Raw genomic sequence first — 26,465 nt, 5'->3', positions numbered from 1 at the left:
TGCACACCCACCCACTCTCCCTGAAACACCACCTGCACACCCACCCACTCTCCCCTAAACACCTTCCACACACCCACCCACTCTCCCCTAAACACCCCCTGCACACCCACCCACTCTCCCCTAAACACCCCCTGCACACACACCCACTCTCCACTAAACACCCCCCACACACCCAACCACTCTCCCCTAAACACCCCCTGCACACCCACCCACTCTCCCCTAAACAGACACTGCACACCCACCCACTCTCCCATAAACACCCCCCGCACAGCTGCCCACTCTCCCCTAAACACCCACTGCACATCCACCCACTCTCCCCTAAACACCCCCTGCACACCCAACCACTCTCCCTGAAACACCCACTGCACACCCAAACACTCTCCCTGAAACACCCCCTGCACACCCACCCACTCTCCCTTAAAAACCCCCTGCACACCCACCCCCTCTCCCCGAAACACCCCCTGCACACCCAGCCACTCTCCCTGAAACACCCCCTGCACACCCACCCACTCTCCCTGAAACACCCCCTGCACACCCACCCACTCTCCCCTAAACACCCCCTGCACACCCACCCACTCTCCTCGAAACACCCCCTGCACACCCACCCACTCTCCCTGAAACACCGCCTGCACACCCACCCACTCTCCCTGAAACACCCCCTGCACACCCACCCACTCTCCCCTAAACACCCCCTGCACACCCACCCACTCTCCCTGAAACACCCCCTGCACACCCACCCACTCTCCTCGAAACACCCCCTGCACACCCATCCACTCTCCCTGAAACACCCCCTGCACACCCACCCACTCTCCCTGAAACACCGCCTGCACACCCACCCAATCTCCCTGAAACACCCCCTGCACACCCACCCACACTCCCCTAAACACCCCCTGCACACCCACCCACTCTCTCCTAAACACCCCCCGCACACCCACCCACTCTCCCCTAAATACCCCCTGCACACCCACCCACTATCCCCAAACACCCCCTGCACACCCACCCACTGTCCCTGAAACACCACCTGCACACCCACCCACTCTCCCCTAAACACCTTCCACACACCCACCCACTCTCCCCTAAACACCCCCTGCACGCCCACCCACTCTCCCCTAAACACCCCCTGCACACCCACCCACTCTCCACTAAACAGCCCCCGCACACCCACCCACTCTCCCCTAAACACACCCTGCACACCCACCCACTCTCCCGTAAACACACCCTGCACACCCACCCACTCTCCCTGAAACACCTTCCACACACCCACCCACTCTCCCCTAAACACCCCCAGCACGCCCACCCAATCTCCCCTAAACACACCTTGCACACCCACCCACTCTCCCCTAAACAGACACTGCACACCCACCCACTCTCCCCTAAACAGACACTGCACACCCACCCACTCTCCCCTAAACAGCCCCCGCACAGCTGCCCACTCTCCCCTAAACACCCCCTGCACATCCACCCACTCTCCCCTAAACACCCCCTGCACACCCAACCACTCTCACTGAAACACCCCCTGCACACCCAACCACTCTCCCTGAAACGCCCCCTGCACACCCACCCACTCTCCACTAAACAACCCATGCACACCCACCCACTCTCCCCTAAACACCCCCCGCACAGCTGCCCACTCTCCCCTAAACACCCCCTGCACACACACCCACTGTCCCCTAAACAGACCCTGCACACCCACCCATTCTCCCAGAAACACCCCCTGCACACCCACCCACTCTCCCTAAACACCCCCTGCACACCCACCCACTCTCCCCTAAACACCCCCTGCACAGCTGCCCACTCTACCCTAAACACCCCCTGCACACCCACCCACTCTCCCCTAAACACACCCTACATACCCACCCACTCCCCTTAAAACACCCCCTGCACACCCACCCACTCTCGTCTAAACGCCCCCTGCACACCCACCCACTGTCCCTGAAACACCACCTGCACACCCACCCACTCTCCCTGAAACACCACCTGCACACCCACCCACTCTCCCCTAAACACCTTCCACACACCCACCCACTCTCCCCTAAACACCCCCTGCACGCCCACCCACTCTCCCCTAAACACCCCCTGTACACCCACCCACTCTCCACTAAACACCCCCCGCACACCCAACCACTCTCCCCTAAACACACCCTGCACACCCACCCACTCTCCCGTAAACACACCCTGCACACCCACCCACTCTCCCCTAAACACCCGCTGCACACCCACCCACTCTCCCCTAAACACCCCCTGCACACCCACCCACTCTCCCTGAAACACCCCCTGCACACCCACCCACTCTCCCCGAAACACCCCCTGCACACCCACCCACTCTCCCTGAAACACACCCTGCACACCCGCCCACTCTCCCATAAACACCCCCCGCACAGCAGCCCACTCTCCCCTAAACACCCCCTGCACACCCACCCACTCTCCCCTAAACACCCCCTGCACACCCAACCACTCTCCCTGAAACACCCCCCGCACACCCAACCACTCTCCTTGAAACACCCCCTGCACACCCACCCGCTCTCCACTAAACACCCCCTGCACACCAACCCACTCTCCCCGAAACACCCCCTGCACACCCACCCACTCTCCCCGAAACACCCCCTGCACACCCACCCACTCTCCCTGAAACACACCCTGCACACCCACCCATTCTCCCCTAAACACCCCCAGCACGCCCACCCACTCTCCCTGAAACACCCCCTGCACACCCACCCACTCTCCCTGAAACACCCCCTGCACACCCACCCACTCTCCCCTAAACACACCCTGCACACCCACCCACTCTCCCTGAAACACCCGCTGCACACCCACCCACTCCCCCTAAACACTCCTCGCATAGCTAACCACTCTCCCCTAAACACCCCCTGCACAACCACCCACTCTCCCCGAAACACCCCCTGCACACCCACCCACTCTCCCCTAAACACCCCGCGCACAGCTGCCCACTCTCCATGAAACACCCCCTGCACACCCACCCACTCACTCCTAAACACCCCATGCACACCCACCCACTCTCCCCTAAACACCCCCTGCACACACACCCACTCTCCCTAAACACCCCCTGCACACGCACCCACTCTCCCTGAAACACCCCCTGCACACCCACCCACTCTCCCTGAAACACCCCCTGCACACCCACCCACTCTCCCCTAAACACCCCCTGCACACCCACCCACTCTCCCTGAAACACCCCCTGCACACCAACCCACTCTCCCCTAAACACCCCCTGGACAGCCACCCACTCTCCCTGAAACACACCCTGCACACCTGCCCACTATCCCCTAAACACCCCCCGCACACCCACCCACTCTCCCCTAAATACCCCCTGCACACCCACCCACTCTCGCCTAAACGCCCCCTGCACACCCACCCACTGTCCCTGAAACACCACCTGCACACCCACCCACTCTCCCTGAAACACCACCTGCACACCCACCCACTCTCCCCTAAACACCTTCCACACACCCACCCACTCTCCCCTAAACACACCCTGCACGCCCACCCACTCTCCCCTAAACACCCCCTGTACACCCACCCACTCTCCACTAAACACCCCCCGCACACCCAACCACTCTCCCCTAAACACACCCTGCACACCCACCCACTCTCCCGTAAACACACCCTGCACACCCACCCACTCTCCCTGAAACACCTTCCACACACCCACCCACTCTCCCCTAAACACCCCCAGCACGCCCACCCAATCTCCCCTAAACACACCTTGCACACCCACCCACTCTCCCCTAAACAGACACTGCACAACCACCCACTCTCCCCTAAACACCCCCCGCACAGCTGCCCACTCTCCCCTAAACACCCACTGCACATCCACCCACTCTCCCCTAAACACCCCCTGCACACCCAACCACTCTCCCTGAAACACCCACTGCACACCCAACCACTCTCCCTGAAACAGCCCCTGCACACCCACCCACTCTCCCTTAAAAACCCCCTGCACACCCACCCCCTCTCCCCGAAACACCCCCTGCACACCCACCCACTCTCCCTGAAACACCCCCTGCACACCCACCCACTGTCCCTGAAACACCCCCTGCACACCCACCCACTCTCCCCTAAACACCCGCTGCACACCCACCCACTCTCCCCTAAACACCCCATGCACACACACCCACTCTCCCCTAAACACCCCCTGCACACCCACCCACTCTCCTCGAAACACCCCCTGCACACCCATCCACTCTCCCCTAAACACCCCCTGCACACCCACCCACTCTCCCCTAAACACCCCCTGCACATCCACACACTCTCCCCTAAACACCCCCTGCACATCCACCCACTCTCCCCGAAACACCCCCTGCACACCCACCCACTCTCCCTGAAACAGCCCCTGCACACCCACCCACTCTCCCTGAAACACCGCCTGCACACCCACCCACTCTCCCTGAAACACCACCTGCACACCCACCCACCATCCCCTAAACACCCCCTGCACACCCACCCACTCTCCCTGAAACACCCCCTGCACACCCACCCACTCTCCCTGAAACACCCACTGCACACCCACCCACTCTCCCCTAAACACCCGCTGCACAACCACCCACTCTCCCTGAAACACCCCCTGCACACCCACCCACTCTCCCTGAAACACCCCCTGCACACCCACCCACTCTCCCCGAAACACCCCCTGCACACCCACCCACTCTCCCCTAAACACCCCCTGCACACCCACCCACTCTCCCCTAAACACCCCCTGCACACCCACCCACTCCCCCTGAAACTCAACCTGCACACCCACCCACTCTCCCTGAAAAACCCCCTGCACACCCACCCACTCTCCCCTAAACACACCCTGCACACCCACCCACTCTCCATGAAACACCCCCTGCACACCCACCCACTCCCCCTAAACACCCCTCGCACAGCTAACCACTCTCCCCTAAACACCCCCTGCACACCCACCCACTCTCCCCGAAACACCCCCTGCACACCCACCCACTCTCCCTGAAACACCCCCTGCACACCAACCCACTCTCCCTGAAACACCCCCTGCACACCCACCCACTATCCCCTAAACACCCCGTGCACACCCACCCACTCTCCCTGAAACACCCCCTGCACACCCACCCACTCTCCCCTAAACACCCCCTGAACGCCGACCCACTCTCCCCTAAACACCCCCTGCACAACCACCCACTCTCCACTAAACAGCCCCCGCACACCCACCCACTCTCCCCTAAACACACCCTGCACACCCACCCACTCTCCCCAAAACAAACACTGCACACCCACCCACTCTCCCCAAAACAAACACTGCACACCCACCCACTCTCCCCTAAACACCCCCCGCACAGCTGCCCACTCTCACCTAAACAACCCCTGCACATCCACCCACTCTCCCCTAAACACCCCCTGCACACCCAACCACTCTACCTGAAACACCCACTGCACACCCAACCACTCTCCCTGAAACACCCCCTGCACACCCACCCACTCTCCACTAAAAACCCCCTGCACACCCACCCACTCTCTCCTAAACACCCCCCGCAAACCCACCCACTCTCCCCTAAATACTCCCTGCACACCCACCCACTCTCCCCTAAACACCAACTGCACACCCACCCATTCTCCCTGAAACACCACCTGCACACCCACCCACTCTCCCCTAAACACCTTCCACACACCCACCCACTCTCCCCTAAACACCCCCTGCACACCCACCCACTCTCCCCTAAACACCCCCTGCACACCCACCCACTCTCCACTAAACACCCCCCACACACACAACCACTCTCCCCTAAACACCCCCTGCACACCCACCCACTCTCCCCTAAACAGACACTGCACACCCACCCACTCTCCCCTAAACACCCCCCGCACAGCTGCCCACTCTCCCCTAAACACCCACTGCACATCCACCCACTCTCCCCTAAACACCCCCTGCACACCCACCCACTCTCCCTGAAACACCACCTGCACACCCACCCACTCTCCCCTAAACACCTTGCACACACCCACCCACTCTCCCCTAAACACCCCCTGCACACCCACCCACTCTCCCCTAAACACCCCCTGCACACCCACCCACTCTCCACTAAACGCCCCCCGCACACCCAACCACTCTCCCCTAAACACCCCCTGCACACCCACCCACTCTCCCCTAAACAGACACTGCACACCCACCCACTCTCCCCTAAACACCCCCCGCACAGCTGCCCACTCTCCCCTAAACACCCCCTGCACATCCACCCACTCTCCCCTAAACACCCTCTGCACACCCAACCACTCTCCCTGAAACACCCACTGCACACCCAACCACTCTCCCTGAAACACCCCCTGCACACCCACCCACTCTCCCTTAAAAACCCCCGGCACACCCACCCCCTCTCCCCGAAACACCCCCTGCACACCCACCCACTCTCCCTGAAACACCCCCTGCACACCCACCCACTCTCGATGAAACACCCCCTGCACACCCACCCACTCTCCCCTTAACACCCCCTGCACACCCACCCACTCTCCCCTAAACACCCCATGCACACCCACCCACTCTCCCCTAAACACCCCCTGCACACACACCCACTCTCCCCTAAATAGCCCCTGCACACCCACCCACTCTCCCTGAAACACCCCCTGCACACCCACCCACTCTCCTCGAAACACCCCCTGCACACCCACCCACTCTCCCTGAAACACCCCCTGCACACCCACCCACTCTCCCTGAAACACCCGCTGGACACCCACCCACTCTCCCCTAAACACCCCCTGCACACCCACCCACTCTCCCTGAAACACCCCCTGCACACCCACCCACTCTCCTCGAAACACCCCCTGCACACCCATCCACTCTCCCCTAAACAACCCCTGCACACCCACCCACTCTCCCCGAAACACCCCCTGCACATCCACCCACTCTCCCCGAAACACCCCCTGCACACCCACCCACTCTCCCCTAAACAGACACTGCACACCCACCCACTCTCCCCTAAACACCCCCCGCACAGCTGCCCACTCTCCCCTAAACACCCCCTGCACATCCACCCACTCTCCCTAAACACCCCCTGCACACCCAACCACTCTCCCTGAAACACCCCCTGCACACCCACCCACTCTCCTCGAAACACCCCCTGCACACCCATCCACTCTCCCCTAAACACCCCCTGCACACCCACCCACTCTCCCCGAAACACCCCTGCACATCCACCCACTCTCCCCGAAACACCCCCTGCACACCCACCCACTCTCCCTGAAACACCCCCTGCACACCCACCCACTCTCCCTGAAACACCGCCTGCACACCCACCCACTCTCCCTGAAACACCCCCTGCACACCCACCCACACTCCCCTAAACACCCCCTGCACACCCACCCACTCTCTCCTAAACACCCCCCGCACACCCACCCACTCTCCCCTAAATACCCCCTGCACACCCACCCACTCTCCCCCAAACACCCCCTGCACACCCACCCACTCTCCCTGAAACACCACCTGCACACCCACCCACTCTCCCCTAAACACCTTCCACACACCCACCCACTCTCCCCTAAACACCCCCTGCACGCCCACCCACTCTCCCCTAAACACCCCCTGCACACCCACCCACTCTCCACTAAACACCCCCTGCACACCCACCCACTCTCCACTAAACAGCCCCCGCACACCCACCCACTCTCCCCTAAACACACCCTGCACACCCACCCACTCTCCCGTAAACACACCCTGCACACCCACCCACTCTCCGTGAAACACCTTCCACACACCCACCCACTCTCCCCTAAACACCCCCAGCACGCCCACCCAATCTCCCCTAAACAAACCTTGCACACCCACCCACTCTCCCCTAAACAGACACTGCACACCCACCCACTCTCCCCTAAACACCCCCCGCACAGCTGCCCACTCTCCCCTAAACACCCCCTGCACATCCACCCACTCTCCCCTAAACACCCCCTGCACACCCAACCACTCTCCCTGAAACACCCACTGCACACCCAACCACTCTCCCTGAAACACCCCCTGCAAACCCACCCAACTCTCCCTTAAAAACCCCCTGCACACCCAACCACTCTCCCCGAAAAACCCCCTGCACACCCACCACCTCTCCCCTGCACACCCCCTGCACACCCACCCACTCTCCCTGAAACAACCCCTGCACACCCACCCACTCTCCCTGAAACACCCCCTGCACACCCACCCACTCTCCCCTAAACACCCCCTGCACACCCACCCACTCTCCCTGAAACACACCCTGCACACCCACCCACTCTCCCCTAAACAACCCCCGCACACCCACCCACTCTCCCCTAAACACACACTGCACACCCACCCACTCTCCCCTAAACACCCCCCGCACAGCTGCCCACTCTCCCCTAAACACCCCCTGCACACCCACCCACTGTCCCCTAAACACACCCTGCACACCCACTCACTCTCCCTGAAACACAACCCTGCTCCCCTCACCCGCCCACTCTCTCAAAAGCACGCCCCGCACACCCACCCACTCTCCCGAAACACCCCCCGCACACCCACCCACTCTCCCTGAAACACCCCCTGCACACCCACCCACTCAACCCGAAACACCCCCTGCACACCCACCCACTCTCCCTAAACACCCCCTGCACACCCACCCACTCTCCCCTAAACACCCCCCGCACAGCTGCCCACTCTCCCCTAAACACCCCCTGCACACCCACCCACTCTCCCCTAAACACCCCCTACACACCCACCCACTCTCCCTAAACACCCCCTGCACACCCACACACTCTCCCCTAAACACCCCCTACACACCCACCCACTCCACCTGAAACACCCACTGCACACCCACCCACTCTCCCTGAAACACCCCCTGCACACCCACCCACTCTCCCCTAAACACCCCCCGCACACCCACCCACTCTCCCTGAAACACCCCGTGCACACCCACCCAGTCTCCCTGAAACACACCCTGAACACCCACGCGCTCTCCCCTGAACACCCCCCGCACAGCTTCCCACTCTCCCCTAAACACCCCCTGCACACCCACCCACTCTCCCCTAAAAATCCACTGCACACCCAACCACTCTCGCTGAAACACCCCCTGCACAACCACCCACTCTCCCCGAAACACCCGCTGCACACCCACCCACTCTCCCTGAAACACCCCCTGCACACCAACCCACTCTCCCCTAAACACCCCCTGCACACCCACCCACTCTCCCTGAAACACACCCTGCACACCCGCCCACTCTCCCCTAAACACCCCCCACACAGCTGCCCACTCTCCCCTAAACACCCCCTGCACACCCACCCACTCTCCCCTAAACACCTTCCACACACCCACCCACTCTCCCCTAAACACCCCCTGCACGCCCACCCACTCTCCCCTAAACACCCCCTGCACACCCACCCACTCTCCACTAAACAGCCCCCGCATACCCAACCACTCTCCCCTAAACACACCTTGCACACCCACCCACTCTCCCGTAAACACACCCTGCACACCCACCCACTCTCCCTGAAACACCTTCCACACACCCACCCACTCTCCCCTAAACACCCCCAGCACGCCCACCCAATCTCCCCTAAACACACCTTGCACACCCACCCACTCTCCCCTAAACAGACACTGCACACCCACCCACTCTCCCCTAAACACCCCCCGCACAGCTGCCCACTCTCCCCTAAACACCCCCTGCACATCCACCCACTCTCCCCTAAACACCCCCTGCACACCCAACCACTCCCCCTGAAACACCCACTGCACACCCAACCACTCTCCCTGAAACACCCCCTGCACACCCAACCACTCTACCTTAAAAACCCCTTGCACACCCAACCACTCTACCCGAAAAACCCCCTGCACACCCACCCCCACTCCCCGAAACACCCCCTGCACACCTACCCACTCTCCCTGAAACACCCCCAGCACACCCACACACTCTCCCTGAAACACCCGCTGCACACCCACCCACTCTCCCTGAAACACCCCCTGCACACCCACCCACTCTCCCTGAAACACCCCCTGCACACCCACCCACTCTACCTGAAACACCCCCTGCACACCCACCCACTCTCCCCGAAACACCCGCTGCACACCCACCCACTCTCACTGAAACACCCCCTGCACATCCACCCACTCTCCCCGAAACACCCCCTGCACATCCACCCACTCTCCCCGAAACACCCCCTGCACACGCACCCACTCTCCCTAAAGACCCCCTGCACACCCACCCACTCTCCCCTAAACACCCCCTGCACAGCTGCCCACTCTACCCTAAACACCCCCTGCACACCCACCCACTCTCCCCTAAACACACCCTACACACCCACCCACTCTCCCTGAAACACCCCCTGCACACCCACCCACTCTCCCCTAAACACCTCCTGCACATCCACCCAGTCTCCCCGAAACACCCCCTGCACACCCACCCACTCTCCCCTAAACACCCCCTGCACATCCACCCAGTCTCCCTGAAACACACACTGCACACCCACGCACTATCCCCTAAACACCGCACGCACAGCTGCCCACTCTCCCCTAAACACCCCCTGCACACCCACCCACTCTCCCCTAAACACCCCCCGCACAGCTTCCCACTCTCCCCTAAACACCCCCTGCACACCCACCCACTCTCCCTGAAACACCCCCTGCACACCCACCCACTCTCCCTGAAACACCCCCTGCACACCCACCCACTCTCCCCTAAACACCCCCTGCACACCCACCCACTCTCCCCTAAACAACCCCTGCACACCCACCCACTCTCCCTGAAACACCCCCTGCACACCCACCCACTCTCCCTGAAACACCCCCTGCACACCCACCCACTCTCCCTGAAACACCCCCTGCACACCCACCCACTCTCCCCTAAACACCCCCTGCACACCCACCCACTCTCCCTGAAACACCGCCTGCACACCCACCCATTCTCCCTGAAACACCCCCTGCACACCCACCCACCCTCCCCTAAACACCACCTGCACACCCACCCACTCTCTCCTAAACAGGCCCCGCAGAACCACCCAGTCTCCCCTAAACACACACTGCACACCCACCCACTCTCCCCTAAACACCCCCCGCACAGCTGCCCACTCTCCCCTAAACACCCCCTGCACACCCACCCACTGTCCCCTAAACACACCCTGCACACCCACTCACTCTCCCTGAAACACAACCCTGCTCCCCTCACCCGCCCACTCTCTCAAAAGCACCCCCCGCACACACACCCACTCTCCCGAAACACCCCCCGCACACCCACCCACTCTCCCTGAAACACCCCCTGCACACCCACCCACTCAACCCGAAACACCCCCTGCACACCCACCCACTCTCCCTAAACACCCCCTGCACACCCACCCACTCTCCCCTAAACACCCCCCGCACAGCTGCCCACTCTCCCCTAAACACCCCCTGCACACCCACCCACTCTCCCTAAACACCCCCTGCACACCCACACACTCCACCTGAAACACCCCCTGCACACCCACCCACTCCACCTGAAACACCCACTGCACACCCACCCACTCTCCCTGAAACACCCCCTGCACACCCACCCACTCTCCCCTAAACACCCCCCGCACACCCACCCACTCTCCCTGAAACACCCCGTGCACACCCACCCAGTCTCCCTGAAACACACCCTGAACACCCACGCGCTCTCCCCTGAACACCCCCCGCACAGCTTCCCACTCTCCCCTAAACACCCCCTGCACACCCACCCACTCTCCCCTAAAAATCCACTGCACACCCAACCACTCTCGCTGAAACACCCCCTGCACAACCACCCACTCTCCCCGAAACACCCGCTGCACACCCACCCACTCTCCCTGAAACACCCCCTGCACACCAACCCACTCTCCCCTAAACACCCCCTGCACACCCACCCACTCTCCCTGAAACACACCCTGCACACCCGCCCACTCTCCCCTAAACACCCCCCACACAGCTGCCCACTCTCCCCTAAACACCCCCTGCACACCCACCCACTCTCCCCTAAACACCTTCCACACACCCACCCACTCTCCCCTAAACACCCCCTGCACGCCCACCCACTCTCCCCTAAACACCCCCTGCACACCCACCCACTCTCCACTAAACAGCCCCCGCATACCCAACCACTCTCCCCTAAACACACCTTGCACACCCACCCACTCTCCCGTAAACACACCCTGCACACCCACCCACTCTCCCTGAAACACCTTCCACACACCCACCCACTCTCCCCTAAACACCCCCAGCACGCCCACCCAATCTCCCCTAAACACACCTTGCACACCCACCCACTCTCCCCTAAACAGACACTGCACACCCACCCACTCTCCCCTAAACACCCCCCGCACAGCTGCCCACTCTCCCCTAAACACCCCCTGCACATCCACCCACTCTCCCCTAAACACCCCCTGCACACCCAACCACTCCCCCTGAAACACCCACTGCACACCCAACCACTCTCCCTGAAACACCCCCTGCACACCCACCCACTCTACCTTAAAAACCCCTTGCACACCCAACCACTCTACCCGAAAAACCCCCTGCACACCCACCCCAACTCCCCGAAACACCCCCTGCACACCTACCCACTCTCCCTGAAACACCCCCAGCACACCCACACACTCTCCCTGAAACACCCGCTGCACACCCACCCACTCTCCCTGAAACACCCCCTGCACACCCACCCACTCTCCCTGAAACACCCCCTGCACACGCACCCACTCTACCTGAAACACCCCCTGCACACCCACCCACTCTCCCCGAAACACCCGCTGCACACCCACCCACTCTCACTGAAACACCCCCTGCACATCCACCCACTCTCCCCGAAACACCCCCTGCACATCCACCCACTCTCCCCGAAACACCCCCTGCACACGCACCCACTCTCCCTAAAGACCCCCTGCACACCCACCCACTCTCCCCTAAACACCCCCTGCACAGCTGCCCACTCTACCCTAAACACCCCCTGCACACCCACCCACTCTCCCCTAAACACACCCTACACACCCACCCACTCTCCCTGAAACACCCCCTGAACACCCACCCACTCTCCCCTAAACACCTCCTGCACATCCGCCCAGTCTCCCCGAAACACCCCCTGCACACCCACCCACTCTCCCCTAAACACCCCCTGCACATCCACCCAGTCTCCCTGAAACACACACTGCACACCCACGCACTATCCCCTAAACACCGCACGCACAGCTGCCCACTCTCCCCTAAACACCCCCTGCACACCCACCCACTCTCCCCTAAACACCCCCTGCACACACACCCACTCTCCCCTAAACACCCCCCGCACAGCTTCCCACTCTCCCCTAAACACCCCCTGCACACCCACCCACTCTCCCTGAAACACCCCCTGCACACCCACCCACTCTCCCTGAAACACCCCCTGCACACCCACCCACTCTCCCCTAAACACCCCCTGCACACCCACCCACTCTCCCCTAAACACCCCCTGCACACCCACCCACTCTCCCTGAAACACCCCCTGCACACCCACCCACTCTCCCTGAAACACCCCCTGCACACCCACCCACTCTCCCCTAAACACCCCCTGCACACCCACCCACTCTCCCTGAAACACCGCCTGCACACCCACCCATTCTCCCTGAAACACCCCCTGCACACCCACCCACCCTCCCCTAAACACCCCCTGCACACCCACCCACTCTCTCCTAAACAGCCCCCGCAGACCCACCCAGTCTCCCCTAAATACCCCCTGCACACCCACGCACTCTCCCCTAAACACCCCCTGCACACCCACCCACTATCCCCTAAACACCCCCTGCACACCCAAACACTCTCCCCGAAACACCCCCTGCACACCCACCCACTCTCCCCGAAACACCCCCTGCTCACCAACGCACTCTCCCCGAAACACACCCTGCACACCCACCCACTCTCCCTGAAACACACCCTGCACACCCACCCACTCTCCCCTAAACACCCCCCCGCACACCCACCCACTCTCCCTGAAAAACCCCCTGCACACCCACCCACTCTCCCGTAAACACAACCCGCACTGCTGCCCACTCACCCTGAAACACCCACTGCACACCCACCCACTCTCCCCTAAACACCCCCTGCACACCCACCCACTCTCCTCGAAACACCCCCTGCACACCCACCCACTCTCCCCTAAACTCCCCCTATACACCCACCCACTCTCCCCTAAACACCCCCTGCACACCCACCCACTCTCCCCTAAACACCCCCTGCACACCCACCCACTCTCCCCTAAACACCCCCTGCACACCCACCCACTATCCCTGAAACACCCCCTGCACACCCACCCACTCTCCCCTAAACACCCCCTGCACACCCACCCACTCTCCCCTAAACACCCCCTGAACACCCACCCACTCTCCCCTAAACACCCCCTGCACACCCACCCACTATCCCTGAAACACCCCCTGCACACCCACCCACTCTCCCCTAAACACCCGCTGCACACCCACCCACTCTCCCTGAAAAAACCCCTGCACACCCACCCACTCTCCCCTAAACACCCCCTGCACACCCACCCACTCTCCCTGAAACACCCCCTGCACACCCACCCACTCTCCCGTAAACACAACCCGCACTGCTGCCCACTCACCCTGAAACACCCACTGCACACCCACCCACTCTCCCCGAAACACCCCCTGCTCACCAACGCACTCTCCCCGAAACACACCCTGCACACCCACCCACTCTCCCTGAAACACACCCTGCACACCCACCCACTCTCCCCTAAACACCCCCCCGCACACCCACCCACTCTCCCTGAAAAACCCCCTGCACACCCACCCACTCTCCCGTAAACACAACCCGCACTGCTGCCCACTCACCCTGAAACACCCACTGCACACCCACCCACTCTCCCCTAAACACCCCCTGCACACCCACCCACTCTCCTCGAAACACCCCCTGCACACCCACCCACTCTCCCCTAAACTCCCCCTATACACCCACCCACTCTCCCATAAACACCCCCTGCACACCCACCCACTCTCCCCTAAACACCCCCTGCACACCCACCCACTCTCCCCTAAACACCCCCTGCACACCCACCCACTATCCCTGAAACACCCCCTGCACACCCACCCACTCTCCCCTAAACACCCCCTGCACACCCACCCACTCTCCCCTAAACACCCCCTGAACACCCACCCACTCTCCCCTAAACACCCCCTGCACACCCACCCACTATCCCTGAAACACCCCCTGCACACCCACCCACTCTCCCCTAAACACCCGCTGCACACCCACCCACTCTCCCTGAAAAAACCCCTGCACACCCACCCACTCTCCCCTAAACACCCCCTGCACACCCACCCACTCTCCCTGAAACACCCCCTGCACACCCACCCACTCTCCCTGAAACACCCCCTGCACACCCACCCATTCTCCCCTAAACACACCCCGCACACCCACCCACTCACTCCTAAACACCCCCTGCACACCCACCCACTCTCCCCGAAACACCCCCCTGCACATCCACCCACTCTCCCCTAAACACCCCCCGCACACCCACCCACTCTCCCCTAAACACACCCTGCACACCCACCCACTCTCCCCTAAACACCCCCCGCACACCCACCCACTCTCCCCTAAACACCCCCTGCACACCCACCCACTCTCCCCAAACAACCCCTGCACACCCACCCACTCTCCCTGAAACACCCCCCGCACAACCACCCACTCTCCACTAATAACACCCTGCACACCCATCCACTCTCCCCTAAACACACACTGCACACCCACCCACTCTCCCCTAAACACCCCCTGCACACCCACCCACTCTCCCTGAAACACGTTCCACACACCCACCCACTCTCCCCTAAACACCCCCTGCACACCCACCTACTCTCCCTGAAACACCCCCTGCACACCCACCCACTCTCCCTGAAACACCCCCTGCACACCCACCCATTCTCCCCTAAACACACCCCGCACACCCACCCACTCACTCCTAAACACCCCCTGCACACCCACCCACTCTCCCCTAAACACCCCCCTGCACACCCACCCACTCTCCCCTAAACACCCCCCGCACACCCACCCACTCTCCCCTAAACACACACTGCACACCCACCCACTCTCCCCTAAACACCCCCCGCACACCCACCCACTCTCCCTGAAACACCCCTTGCACACCCACCCACTCTCCCCGAAACAACCCCTGCACACCCACCCACTCTCCCTGAAACACCCCCCGCACACCCACCCACTCTCCACTAATAACACCCTGCACACCCATCCACTCTCCCCTAAACACACCCTGCACACCCACCCACTCTCCCCTAAACACCCCCTGCACACCCACCCACTCTCCCTGAAACACCTTCCACACACCCACCCACTCTCCCCTAAACACCCCCTGCACGCCCACCCAATCTCCCCTAAACACACCTTGCACACCCACCCACTCTCCCTGAAACACCCCCTGCACACCCACCCACTCTCCCCTAAACACCCCCCGCACACCCACCCACTCTCCCCTAAACACACCCTGCACACCCACCCACTCTCCCCTAAACACCCCCCGCACACCCACCCACTCTCCCCTAAACACCCCCTGCACGCCCACCCAATCTCCCCTAAACACACCTTGCACACCCACCCACTCTCCCTGAAACACCCCCTGCACACCCACCCACTCTCCCCTAAACACCCCCCGCACACCCACCCACTCTCCCCTAAACACACCCTGCACACCCACCCACTCTCCCCTAAACACCCCCCGCACACCCACCCACTCTCCCCTAAACACACCCTGCACACTCACCCACTCTCCCCTAAACACCCCCCGCACAGCTGCCCCCTCTCCCCTAAACACCCCCTGCACACCAACCCACTCTCCCCTAAACACACCCCGCACACCCACCCACTCTCCCCTAAACACACCTCACACACCCTCCCCTAAACACCCCCTGCACACCCATCCACTCTCCCCGAAACACACCCTGCACACCCACCCACTCTCCCCGAAACACACCCTGCACACCCACCCACTCTCCCCAAAACATCCCCTGCGCACCCACCCACTCTCCCCTAAACACCCCCCGCACACCCACCCACACTTCCCGAAACACCCCCTGCACACCCACCCACTCTCCCCTAAACACCTCCCGCACAGCTGCCCACCCTCCCTGAAACACCCACTGCACACCCAACCATTCTACCCTAAACACCCCCTGCACACCCACCCATTCACTCCTAAACACCCCCCGCACTCCCACCCACTCTCCCCTAAATACCCCCTGCACACCCACCCACTCTCCCCTAAACACCCCCTGCACACCCACCCACTCTCCCTGAAACACCACCTGCACACCCACCCACTCTCCCCTAAACACCTTCCCCACACCTACCCACTCTCCCTGAAACACCTTCCACACACCCACCCAAATTCCCCTAAACACCCCCTGCACGCCCACCCACTCTCCCCTAAACACCCCCTGCACACCCACCCACTCTCCCCTAAACACCCCCCGCACACCCACCCACTATCCCCTAAACACACCCTGCACACCCACCCACTCTCCCCTAAACCCAACGTGCACACCCACCCACTCTCCCTGAAACACCTTCCACACACCCACCCACTCTCCCCTAAACACCCCCAGCACGCCCACCCAATCTCCCCTAAACACACCCTGCACACCCACCCACTCTCCCCTAAACAGACCCTGCACACCCACCCACTCTCCCCTAAACACACCTTGCACACCCACCCACTCTCCCCGAAACGCCCCCTGCACACCCACCCACTCTCCCCTAAACACCCCCTGCACATCCACCCACTCTCCCCTAAACACACCCTGCGCACCAACCCACTCTCCCCTAAACACCCCCCGTGCACCCACCCACTCTCCCTGAAACACCCCCTGTACACCCACCCACTCGCCCCTAAACACACCCTGCACACCCACCCACTCTCCCCTAAACACCCCCCGCACACCCACCCACTCTCCACTAAACACACCCTGCACATCCACCCACTCTCCACTAAACACCCCCTGCACACCCACCCACTCTCCCTGAAACACCTTCCACACACCCACCCACTCTCCCCTAAACACCCCCCGCACGCCCACCCAATCTCCCCTAAACACACCTTGCACACCCACCCAATCTCCCCTAAACACACCCTGCACACCCACCCACTCTCCCCTAAACACCCCCCGCACAGCTGCCCACTCTCCCCTAAACACCCCCTGCACACACACCCACTCTCCCCTAAACACACCCCGCACACCCACCCACTCTCTCCTAAACACACCTCGCACACCCATCCACTCTCCCCGAAACACCCCCTGCACACCCACCCACTCTCCCCTAAACGCCCCCCGCACACCCACCCACTCTCCCCGAAACATCCCCTGCACACCCACCCACTCTCCCCTAAACACCCCCCGCACAGCTGCCCACTCTCCCTGAAACACCCCCTGCACACCCACCCACTCTCCCCTAAACACCCCCCGCACAGCTGCCCACTCTCCCTGAAACACCCCCTGCACACCCACCCACTCTCCCCTAAACACCCCCTGCACACCCACCCACTCTCCCTGAAACACCCCCTGCACACCCACCCACTCTCCCCTAAACATACCCCGCACACCCACCCACTCACTCCTAAACACCCCCTGCACACCCACCCACTCTCCCTGAAACACACCCCGCACACCCACCCACTCGCTCCTAAACACACCCTGCACACCCACCCACTCTCCACTAAACACCCCCTGCACACCCACCCACTCTCCCTGAAACACCTTCCACACACCCACCCACTCTCCCCTAAACACCCCCCGCACGCCCACCCAATCTCGCCTAAACACACCTTGCACACCCACCCAATCTCCCCTAAACACACCCTGCACACCCACCCACTCTCCCCTAAACACCCCCCGCACAGCTGCCCACTCTCCCCTAAACACCCCCTGCACACACACCCACTCTCCCCTAAACACACCCCGCACACCCACCCACTCTCCCCTAAACACCCCCCGCACAGCTGCCCACTCTCCCCTAAACACCCCCTGCACACACACCCACTCTCCCCTAAACACCCCCCGCACAGCTGCCCACTCTCCCCTAAACACCCCCTGCACACACACCCACTCTCCCCTAAACACACCCCGCACACCCACCCACTCTCTCCTAAACACACGTCGCACACCCATCCACTCTCCCCGAAACACCCCCTGCACACCCACCCACTCTCCCCGAAACACCCCCTGCACACCCACCCACTCTCCCCAAAACCCGTTGTAGGGTATCTCGCGCTTACACTGATCTGTGGAATCAGCTCTGGGTGGATGATGAAAACTCTCAAATGGAGAATGAACATCCAGTGACCCTGCAATTGAATATTAATTACACTGCATTCAGGGTAGCATCTAATATTCATATTATGAAAGCACAGGAGCACCCTGAACTAGTTTTGAAACAGCTTGTTTAAAAAGTTTCTCTCAGAAACTAATGACTAGGTTCCAAGATCTGGAGAAAGACTTTCACTTTCTGCTAAATTGGAGCATAAAACAACGTAACGAAAATAACCACCAAAAGAATTTTTTTGATTTGTAGGGTGTTTTGTCCCCGTTTCGCTAAGAGCAGGTGGCCCTTTGACCGATAGCGTTCTTGACCTTTCACCTCGCCAAGTGACACACAATGAACCACCAGCAGCAATTTCAGAACAATTGAGGAGACATGGCCACAATGCAGAGAGGAGGCTGCTTTAGGGAGGGACAATTAGGGCATCAAAAGGCTTTGTTACAAAAGAAGTGGACAGCTATTCAAATGGGTTACAATAGTGATTTCTCCTCTAACAAGCACAATGATCTGAAATGGGACAAGTACCAGTGCAGATAATTATCCCCAGTTTCAGCAAAACTAAATTCAAAATGGGTTTTTGGGCTTCAACATTTTACAAAGCATTCCCTAGAACGTACTGCAACACACAACAGATCATTCAGGCCTTAAGTAAAAGCACAAAACTGGGGATGCAAAAGACTTGAACTAAGAACAGAAAATGCTGGAAAAACTCAGCAGGTCTAACAGCATCTGTGGAGAGGGAAACTCAGTTGAGTTCGGACGCGAACTCAAGTTCTGTCGAAGGGTCATGAGGACTCGAAACGTCAACTCTTTTCTTCTCCGCCGATGCTGCCAGACCTGCTGAGTTTTTCCAGGTAATTCTGTTTTTGTTTTGGATTTCCAGCATCCGCAGTTTTTTTGTTTTTATCTCTATGTTCCACAGGAGCCTCTCTGCCACCCTACTTCGTCTCATCCTACCAACATGTCCTTCTATTCCTTTCTCGCTCATGAGTTTGCCTAGCTTTCCCTTACATATATCTATGCTGTTCACCTCAACTGTTACCTGTGGTAGTGAGTTCCACATTTTCAGCACTGTCTGAAGTTTCTCCTGAGTTCCCAACTGGGTTTATTATTTGTCTTTATTTCGGACCCCTAATTCTGGTCTCCACCCACAAGTGGAAACATCTTCTCTATGTCCACCCTGCCCTGTGCAAAAACTGAATTCAGGCTTTCTACAGTTAATCATGCATTTCGCAGGAATCTGATAAAAATCAAACACAAACGCTTTTCCTGGAACTTTCGAGAGGGCGTGGGGACATCAGCAGAAAAGCAAACACATTGGTAAAAAGACACTCGCAGCAGATAACCTAAACCCAGCAAAACACAATTCTCAATGGATCAGACACAGCATTTGTAACGTCCAACAGGTACAAAAGAACTTCTAATCTTCATAATTCACTGCTAGATCTTTAAATCTATGGAATTCCTATGTAATGCAAGATGTAAGGGATGAGACGGTCATTGAAACCTGTTGAGTTTCGAAAATTAATTTGAGAAAAGCCAATAAACATTTATTAGGAGCGAAAACAAATTCTTTACCCTTAACAGCGGTCTCAAAAATACAAAAGGGATAAATCCCTAAGGCCCCTTTCACTTTGGAAAAGCAGGGTTAAGAATAATCCAATTACTCTGAGCTATCACCCAGAACCAAACTCAAGCTGCACAGTACATTCTGGTCAATGTGCCTCCCTCCTTGATCCCTGTACATGGAAAGAGTTACACACGGATTGTGTAAAATCCACCAAACTTGCTCCAGTTTTAGTTTTCACAATCTACCCCAAACACCTCCACCGCATGCCCCCACAAATAAATCCTGTTTCAGGGCTGACCTTTGGCTGAAAATAAATAGCCAAGCGGCTGACATCTGCCAGTAAATACTTCCATCAATCAGCATGTGATAACAATTTGGCAGCGAGGAACATTCCACAGACACATTCCAGAGAGGATTTCAATTAATTTGCAGAACACTAAACCCTCTGCCCAGTCACCTATCACATTCAGACGCTTTCGAGTCCTCATCTGTCTTACTGTATTCACTAAACTATACTCACTTACTCATGTGCCAAATGTTAGGTTGTGTAATGCAATTTTTAAAATTAATTACCTTTCCAATTCTTACCAAATATCTGTCCAGCTACAAAGCATCGGACTTGAATATACTATTGCAAATTTGCATTGATATAACATCTTCCACACTCTTGGGAGATCCCAAAGCACTTTAGAGCCAATGAAGTACTTCTAAAATGTAGTCACTGCTGCAGTATTGAGAAACACAATGCCAAAGTTCTACACAGCAAGATCCCACACACAGCAATGAGATAAATGAATCAGTTGGTCTGTTTTTTTTTAAGGTGGTGTTCGCTGAGGGGTGTATCAGCTCAGGACACCAGGAAGAACTCCCCCTGCTCTTCTTCAAAACAGTGGCCATGGGATCTTTTACTTCCATTCCAGAGGACAGATGGAAGCTCATTCTAACATCTGCAGATAAGCCTACAGCTTGGTATGTTCCACTGCTAACACTGTCACACTAATGACATCAAAGCGGCTTTCTAACTTCAGTGGGATGTTTTCAGATAGCAGGGCATCCACCACCTTGTTGACTGCCAATGCGAAGTTGCTTTTACACATCTCGAGGACATCGCTAATGCCCCTGGATTCCCGGGGCACAGATTCTCTCCCACCAGCTGCGACCAGAAACAAAATCGCTGAGACTTGTGACCACCAGCAGCCTGGTCGATCCGCTAGCAAGGGCCCCCGGTAATATAATATTTGGCTTGCAGTCACCCATGCCGTGGCATTCCAACTCTGGTGGGGGTGTTTCAGGAAGTTTCATCACATGACTGCCCACTCAGCCGTGTCTCTAACGTGGGGCTTGAACCCACAGCCCTCTGACTTTGAGGTGAGAGTGCTACCACGGAATGTACCGACTCCCTACGTGAATAGGAAATTGACACAAACTACAAGTGGAAACAGGTGCATTCTGTGGAAAGAGCTCCCATCGTTTATCGTAAAACATATTAACAGACTTGTGTGCTTTTGTAAGACACATTATCTCACACTGAAAACCTGCTCAAAGTCCGGCACACCCACATGAAGTGTCCTATCTGGTGTCATTTACTGACAATCTAATGGAATATCGTGAACTACACACTACAAACCCCCAACGCCATTGGTTCATTGTTCTACACAAATATTTTAACATGAAAAACTGCACTTTTTTAAGGCACTGAGAGACAGCAGGAGCTGCCACAGGAGTTAAGCGGATAGCAAAACTGTTGAGTGCACAGTAAAGTTAACAATGTTCTCAATTTTTTTTTTTACATATAGATAAACTAAGTCTTGTGAAATTCTTCACATTCTTTGACCATTTAAGTCACTGAATATTTTCTGAGTTATTTTCTGTTCCCCTGAATACTTGGAGCTCTTTATAGAGTTGATTCAGCAACAACAACTTGTATTTATAAAGCGCCTTCAACATAATCAAAATATTCCAAGGCATTTCACACTCATAATTATCAAAATTTGACATGAGCAAGATAAAGCAATATTAGGACAGGTGACCAGAAACTTGGTCAAAGAGGTAGGTTTTAAGAACAGTCTTAAAAGGAGAGAGAGAGAGAGATAGAGGTGGAAAGGTTTAGGGAAAGGATTCCAGAGCTTAGGACCTAGGCAGCTGAAGGCATGGCTGCCAATGCAGCAATTAAAATCAGGACTACTCACGAGGCCAAGATTGGAGGAGCATAGAGATCTCGGAAGGTTGTACGGCTGGAGGAGATTGGTTGGAAGAGCGTGAGGCCATGGATGGATTTGAAGACAAGAATGATGTTTGTAAATTTGAAGCATTGGTGAACCAAGGCACGTCAAATGCCACAGCGGTGATTCAAAATATAAACACAACCATGGCGCTCCTTAGTTGTGATTTGTCAACAATAAACAGAATAGGTTTAGGCTGTTTGGAACAAGCCCAACTCCAGCTGGCCTTCACTTAGTTGAATGTCATCAAGCTACACAGCAGCGGAATTCTGGTGAACTCACTATTTCGATTCACGGCAATGGCTGCTCTACACTTGTATCCCTTCTATACTTGAGGCATTCAAGAGGGCATTGGAGAATTATTTAAATAGAAACAATGTACAGGGTTACAGGGAAAAGGCAGTAGATTGGCACTATGTTAAAATGCTCAGACAGCTGGTCCAGATACGATGGGGGGAATGGCCTCCTTCTACACCATAACAATTCTGATTCTGTGATCCCTACAACTCAAGTAGTTTCAACACGACTTGTTTCCCTCTCTCCTTCAACTACGGCACCTTCATCCTCTGGAACCTTCCGCCAAGTCACCTCCTTCCCTGCCTTGAAAAACCTCCTTGGCACACTTCCCTTCAACCCTGGTTTTGCCCTTAATGTTACTATCTTCTTCCCTCTCAAGTGTCGATTCTTTGTCCAGCAATTAATAAAACAGTGAGATGTCACATGGAGTTGAGGTACAGATCAGCCAGGCCCAAAGGCCTACTCCTGTTCGATACTCCTCAGAGGCCTCACTATCGGTGCACGACCAAAATCCTGGCTTTGGGTGTAGGTGACTAGCATGCAGTTTGGTGAAGAAGCTAAAGAGGTTAAAAAAAAAGATAAATCCCCAGATGCAAACATGTCGTGACTTGCTTGGTTTTCTAGCCTTTTACTTGATTCACATAATCAAATATAAACTAAGAAGAAAAACAAAGACCTGCATCTTTCAGGACCTTAGGACATCCCAAGGTGTTTTACAAGGAGTTAGGGTTACAAGGTACTCACTGAGGGAACAAATTTATTCTCCTTATCCCAGTTCTTCTGCTAATTGCCTTCAATCTGTGTCTTCTGATTACCAACCCTCCTGTCAGTGGAAACAATTTTTCCTTCTTTATTCAAAACCTTAATAAAATACTTTGGAAGTGTCGTCCCTGCTGTCACAGGAAATGTGGCAGCCAATTTATGCTAAGCAAGATCCCACAAGACAGCATAATCAGTTAATATTCTAATCTATTAGTATGTGATGTTGATTGAGATAAACATTGGCCAGGACATCAGAGGGTACTCCCCTGTCCTTCTTCAAAATACTGGCCATGGAATCTTTCACTTTGACCTGAGCGGGCAGGCAGAGCTTTGGTATAATGTTTGCTTCACACCTCAGACAGTGCAGCGCTCTCTCAGTGCTCAAAGCCAGCCTCACTGAGTGGGACGTACTGTTGATATACCTGATGCCCAGACTCTGAAAGCAACTGCGCTACTCGGGACTCTAGAACGGCCGAAGACTCCCAAAGAGGACAGCAGAAATGCTGTAGGAATGTCCTAAAATCATCCCTAAAAGTGTTCAAACATCCACGTTGACTCATGGGAGCCCCTGGCTTGTGACCAGCCAAAATGGAGACAGTTCATTTGGGAGGAAGGCACTAAACACATCAAAAGACTTAGTCAGGAATGTGCAGAGGTGAAGTCAAGACACCAGAGAGAGAGCGCTCAAACCTCCAAACAACCCACCTCCCCCATCCTTCAAGCACCACCTGACCCACATGGACTTATCGGCCACCTCAGAGACCATCGAACTGGAGCGGAAGCAAAGTCACCCTCGATCCCGAGGGACTGGCTAAGATGAAGACAACTCCCTCAGTAACTGTGCTGGGAGTGCCAGCTTGGATGACATGCTCAGTCCCTTGAGTGGGAGCTAAACCCATGGCCTTCTGACTCAGAGGGAAGAGAGCATTACCCACTGAATTAGGCAGAGGCTCTCTTCAATACAACTCCCGGCTGTAGAAACATGGCTTACGAAGAGGAGGGAGAAACCTGAATGTTCAGAACCGGGAGTTTTCTGTGTAAGGAGATTCTCCATAAAATATTGCTGCACACAACAACAAATGAAGTTCAGTGTACACAACAGAACTTCAAATCTGTAGCTTTCTATCCCTGTTATGAAGAGAGGCTGGACAAACTGGGATTGTTCTCCTCTGAGCAGGGAAGGTTAAGGAGAGATTTAATAGAAGTGTTCAAAATCATGGATTAAATAAGGACCATTGCTGTTGGCAGGAGAGTTGGCAGCCAGAGGACACAGATCTAAGGCAATTGGCAAAAGACGCAAGAGGGGAGATGAGGAGAAATTGGTCCAGCTCAGTGAATTGTTCTGGTCTGGAATGTTCTGAAAGCATGGTGGAAACAAATTTAATAGTACCCTTGAAAAGCGAATTGTATAAATACTTGAAAAAGAAAAATATACACAGCGAAACAGAAAGAGCAGGATGGGTGAGACTAATTGGATAATTCTTTCAAAGAGGTGGCACAGCCAAGATGGGCTGAATGGCCAGTTTCTGTTCTGCATCATTACGTGCAGAACCCTGCTTGCAATCATATGTTTCTGCTCAGAATGAAAACATTTTAATACCATACTTAGAGATGTGGTTGCTTACATTCCATTTCTTTTGGACAGGATTGCATCGAGAAATACTATCAACATCTTAAAATAATTTTCTGACATGGATTAATGCCCAGGTGTCAGAAAACCTACCCTATGTATCAGAACTTCAGACACATTAGTCTAAGCCAATGCTTTTGCAACATTCAGAATTATTTCAATGCTGGAACAGCTTTTTATGATCCCCGTGTGAGAACTGAATACTTGCATTAATTTTCACTATTGAATCAGAACAGATTTAGTTGTCCACCCTCAAGATTAAATACCATGTTAGGGTCAGATCATCATTTTCACAGGAATACTGGCTTTGTCCTTCCCTTTTCCAGCAGACTGTAATCCTTAGTGAAACCTCTATTCTCAGAGTGATTCAGATGCTAAAACACCTCCCCTCCCCCATCAGGATCCGGTCCTTTCTTCATCACCAGGATATCTTACTTACAGGCCAGGCATTTCCCTTCTAAGTTCGAAATTCCTCAACGCACACAAGTTTTTGGGACATGATGTGTTGTTACTTTGCAAACAGGTTGTAACATACATGCTACTTGTAACAGAAGGTCATTACAGAACAAAGCATGTGAGTAGACAAGGAATGGTTCGGGTGGAAGCTTGCGGTATAATTAGTTGCAATCAGACTCCCCTGTATTTGAACACTCTCATTGTCCTCCAGCCTCATGCAAGCTGCAGGCAGGTGTATATCCCCAAACAGCGGTTGATGGCAGCTT

General features: G+C 56.7%; 1 protein-coding gene and 1 long non-coding RNA gene across 2 annotated transcripts in view; one reads left to right on the top strand and one right to left on the bottom strand.

The window, feature by feature from the left end:
* The window catches only part of pawr (PRKC, apoptosis, WT1, regulator), a 179,857-nt gene that overhangs the window by 97,941 nt on the left and 55,451 nt on the right, over window positions 1-26,465 (bottom strand). The gene's annotated exons all lie outside the window — the stretch shown is intronic.
* LOC121293212 lies at window positions 20,579-24,688 on the top strand. Its single transcript, XR_005946462.1, has 2 exons — window positions 20,579-20,668; window positions 21,653-24,688. It is a non-coding gene; the product is annotated as an uncharacterized LOC121293212 (long non-coding RNA).

The sequence above is a fragment of the Carcharodon carcharias genome, chromosome 21 (assembly GCF_017639515.1).
Source record: "Carcharodon carcharias isolate sCarCar2 chromosome 21, sCarCar2.pri, whole genome shotgun sequence".
NCBI lineage: Eukaryota > Metazoa > Chordata > Chondrichthyes > Lamniformes > Lamnidae > Carcharodon > Carcharodon carcharias.
This window is presented reverse-complemented; position numbering and strand designations above follow the sequence as displayed.